The sequence below is a fragment of the Scyliorhinus canicula genome, chromosome 1 (genome assembly GCF_902713615.1).
Source record: "Scyliorhinus canicula chromosome 1, sScyCan1.1, whole genome shotgun sequence".
In the NCBI taxonomy this organism is placed as follows: domain Eukaryota; kingdom Metazoa; phylum Chordata; class Chondrichthyes; order Carcharhiniformes; family Scyliorhinidae; genus Scyliorhinus; species Scyliorhinus canicula.
Genome location: NC_052146.1, coordinates 309101494 through 309105731, shown reverse-complemented (window position 1 = coordinate 309105731; position 4238 = coordinate 309101494).

The following is a 4238-nucleotide window of genomic DNA, read 5'->3' as shown; positions in this document are numbered from 1 at the left end:
CAGATTTGTCCTTCCAAAATGGACAACCTCACACTTGTCAGGGTTAAACTCCATCTGCCACTTCTCAGCCCAGCTCTGCATTCTATCTATGTCTCTTTGAAGCCGACAACAGCCCTCCTCACTATCCACAACTCCACCAATCTTCGTATCATCTGCAAATTTACTGACCCACCCTTCAACTCCCTCATCCAAGTCGTTAATGAAAATCACAAACAGCAGAGGACCCAGAACTGATCCCTGCGGTACGCCACTGGTAACTGGGCTCCAGGCTGAATATTTGCCATCCATCACCACTCTCTGACTTCTATTGGTTAGCCAGTTCGTTATCGAACTGGCCAAATTTCCCACTATCCCATGCCTCCTTACTTTCTGCATAAGCCTACCATGGGGAACCTTATCAAATGCCTTACTAAAATCCATGTACACTACATCCATTGCTTTACCTTCATCCACATGCTTGGTCACCTCCTCAAAGAATTCAATAAGACTTGTAAGGCAAGACCTACCCCTCACAAATCCGTGCTGACTATCACTAATCAAGCAATGCCTTTCCAGATACTCAGAAATCCTATCCCTCAGTACCCTTTCCATTACTTTGCCTACCACCGAAGTAAGACTAACTGGCCTGTAATTCCCAGGGTTATCCCTATTCCCTTTTTTGAACAGGGGCACGACATTCGCCACTCTCCAATCCTCTGGTACCACCCCTGTTGACAGCGAGGACGAAAAGATCATTGCCAACGGCGCTGCAATTTCATTCTTGCTTCCCATAGCATCCTTGGATGTATCCCGTCAGGCCCGGGGGACTTGTCTATCCTCAAGTTTTTCAAAACGCGCAACACTTCTTCCTGACAAGTATCTCCTCAAGCTTATCAGTCTGCTTCACGCTGGCCTCTCCAACAATATGGCCCCTCTCGTTTGTAAATACTGAAGAAAAATACTTGTTCAAGACCTCTCCTATCTCTTCAGACTCAATACACAATCTCCCGCTACTGTCCTTAATCGGACCTACTCTCGCTCTAGTCATTCTCATATTTCTCACATATGTGTAAAAGGCCTTGGGGTTTTCCTTGATCCTACCCGCCAAAGATTTTTCATGCCCTCTCTGAGCTCTCCTAATCCCTTTCTTCAGTTCCCTCCTGGCTATCTTGTATCCCTCCAGCGCCCTGTCTGAACCTTGTTTCTTCAGCCTTACATAAGTCTCCTTCTTCCTCTTAACATAGAACATAGAACAGTACAGCACAGAACAGGCCCTTCAGCCCTCGATGAAACCTCTCTTGTCAACCATGGTTCCCTCACTCGACCATCTCTTCCCTGCCTGACAGGGACATACATATCAAAGACACGCAGTACCTGTTCCTTGAACAAGTTCCACATTTCATTTGTGTCCTTCCCTGACAGCCTATGTTCCCAACCTCTGCACTTCAATTCTTGTCTGACAGCATTGTATTTACCCTTCCCCCAATTATAAACCTTGCCCTGTTGCTCGCACCTATCCCTCTCCATTACTAAAGTGAAAGTCACGGAATTGTGGTCACTACCTCCAAAATGCTCCCCCACTAACAAATCTATCACCTGCCCTGGTTCATTACCAAGTACTAAATCCAATATGGCCTCCCCTCTGGTCGGACAATCTACATACTGTGTTAGAAAAGCTTCCTGGACACACTGCACAAACACTACCCCATCCAAACTATTTGATCTAAAGAGTTTCCACTCAATGTTTGGGAAGTTGAAGTCGCCCATGACTACTACCCTGTGACTTCTGCACCTTTCCAAAATCTGTTTCCCAATCTGTTCCTCCACATCTCTGCTGCTATTGGGGGGGCCTATAGAAAACTCCCAACAAGGTGACTGCTCCTTTCCTATTTCTAACTTCAACCCATATTACCTCAGTAGGCAGATCCCCCTCGAACTGCCTTTCTGCAGCTGTTATACTATCTCTAATTAACAATGCCACCCCCCCACCTCTTTTACCATCCTCCCTAATCTTGTTGAAACATCTATAACCAGGGACCTCCAACAACCATTTCTGCCCCTCTTCTATCCAAGTTTCCGTGATGGCCACCACGTCGTAGTCCCAAGTACCGATCCATGCCTTAAGTTCACCCACCTTATTCCTGATGCTTCTTGTATTAAAGTATACACACTTCAACCCATCTCCTTGCCTGCAAGTACTCTCCTTTGTCATTGTTACCTTCCCCACTGCATCACTACGTGCTTTGGCGTCCTGACTATCGTCTACCTTAGTTGCTGGACTACAGATCCGGTTCCCATTCCCCTGCCAAATTAGTTTAATGTGTTGGGTATGCTGGGTCTGCGAGGACTGCGTTTACCAGAGCAGTGAGAGAGACAGGCTACCAACACTTGTAGAAGTATAACTCTATTTTATTGAACTATGAGCTGCAAAACATACTTGCATTGTGGGTTGACACTATATTGAGTTGATTGGAGACCTGAGGCTAACCTGACCAGACTATACTGCTACCACATAGTAAATGTTCGTGTTGCTGATCATGGGCTCTGGCTGTCTCAGAGGCTGCATCCCAAGAGAGCGGGAAAATTAGTGCCCTCTGGCTTTATAGTGGCCGTGTCCTGTCTGGTGATTGGCTGCTGTGTTCTGTGTGTTGATTGGTCATTCAGTGTGTCAGTCAGTGTCTGTCTATGCACCATCATATACTTGTGTGTATATTATGACATCTCCCCTTTTGAAAAGAATTATGTGTATGTGGCAATAAATAGTGTGGTATGTGAATGTGCCTGACTATATACAGAGTATGTGAGCATATTTACATGAACATGATTCTGACAATATACAAAAAAATCCTAACATATTTACACGGGAAGGTGTCTAGTGCAGATAGACTGTATGTAACAAAACATGGAAGATAACTAACAGTATGTACAAACGAGCAAATGAAGAACCAAGGTAACAAAACAATCAGTTCATAAATTCAGTCTCGGTGGTGGGCGACGAATTCTGGTTGACCGCCTCAAGGGTGGGTCGGGGGCCGCCTGCTCTGGGATGGGCGGGGCTGTGTCAGCCGCAGAGGGTGGGTCGGGGGCCGCCTGCTCTGGGATGGGCAGGGCTGTGTCAGTCACAGAGGGTGGGGGCCGCCTGCTCTGGGATGGGCAGGGCTGTGTCAGCCGCAGTGGGTGGGTCGGGGGCTGCCTGCTCTGGGATGGGCGGGGCTGTGTCAGTCACAGAGGGTGGGTCGGGGGCCGCGTGCTCTGGGATGGGCGGGGCTGTGTCAGTCACAGAGGGTGGGTCGGGGGCTGCCTGCTGTGGGATGGGCGGGGCTGTGTCAGTCACAGGGGGTGGGTGGGGGGCGGCGTGCTCTGGGATGGGCGGGGCTGTGTCAGTCACAGAGGGTGGGTCGGGGGCCGCCTGCTCTGGGATGGGCGGGGCTGTGTCAGTCACAGAGGGTGGGTCGGGGGCCGCCTGCTCTGGGATGGGCAGGGCTGTGTCAGTCACAGAGGGTGGGTCGGGGGCCGCGTGCTCTGGGATGGGCAGGGCTGTGTCAGTCACAGAGGGTGGGTCGGGGGCTGCCTGCTCTGGGATGGGCGGGGCTGTGTCAGTCACAGAGGGTGGGGGGCCGCCTGCTCTGGGATGGGCGGGGCTGTGTCAGTCACAGAGGGTGGGTCGGGGGCCGCCTGCTCTGGGATGGGCAGGGCTGTGTCAGTCGCAGAGGGTGGGTCGGGGGCCGCCTGCTCTGGGATGGGCGGGGCTGTGTCAGCCGCAGAGGATGGCAACAGAAGAGGTAGATCGGCGAGCTCTTCCCATACCAGCCTCCCCGGACAGGCGCCGGAATGTGGCGACTAGGGGCTTTTCACACTAACTTCATTGAAGCCTACTCGTGACAATAAGCCATTTTCATTTCATTTCTTGGAAGGGTGTGTCCTGAGGCCAAGGCAGGGCATCACGATCTGGCGGCGAGCGTGGAAGCAACCGCAGTGCCCGCCTATTGCAGCGAAGAAAAGAGGCATCCTGCATACGAACCAGAAATGATCTGGGGGCCACTTGCTTGATCACTACAGCGGCGGCAGACCAGCCACCTTCAGGAAGCTGAACACGAACCTGGTCATCAGGGATGAGAGCAGGGAGATCCATGGTGCGGGGGTCATAGGCCAACTTGTGTTGGGCCCGAGACAGTTGCATTCTTTGCAGGACCGGAAAGTTGTCAAGGTCCGGGATGTGTATTGCAGGCACCATTGTCCGTAACGTGCGGTTCATTAAC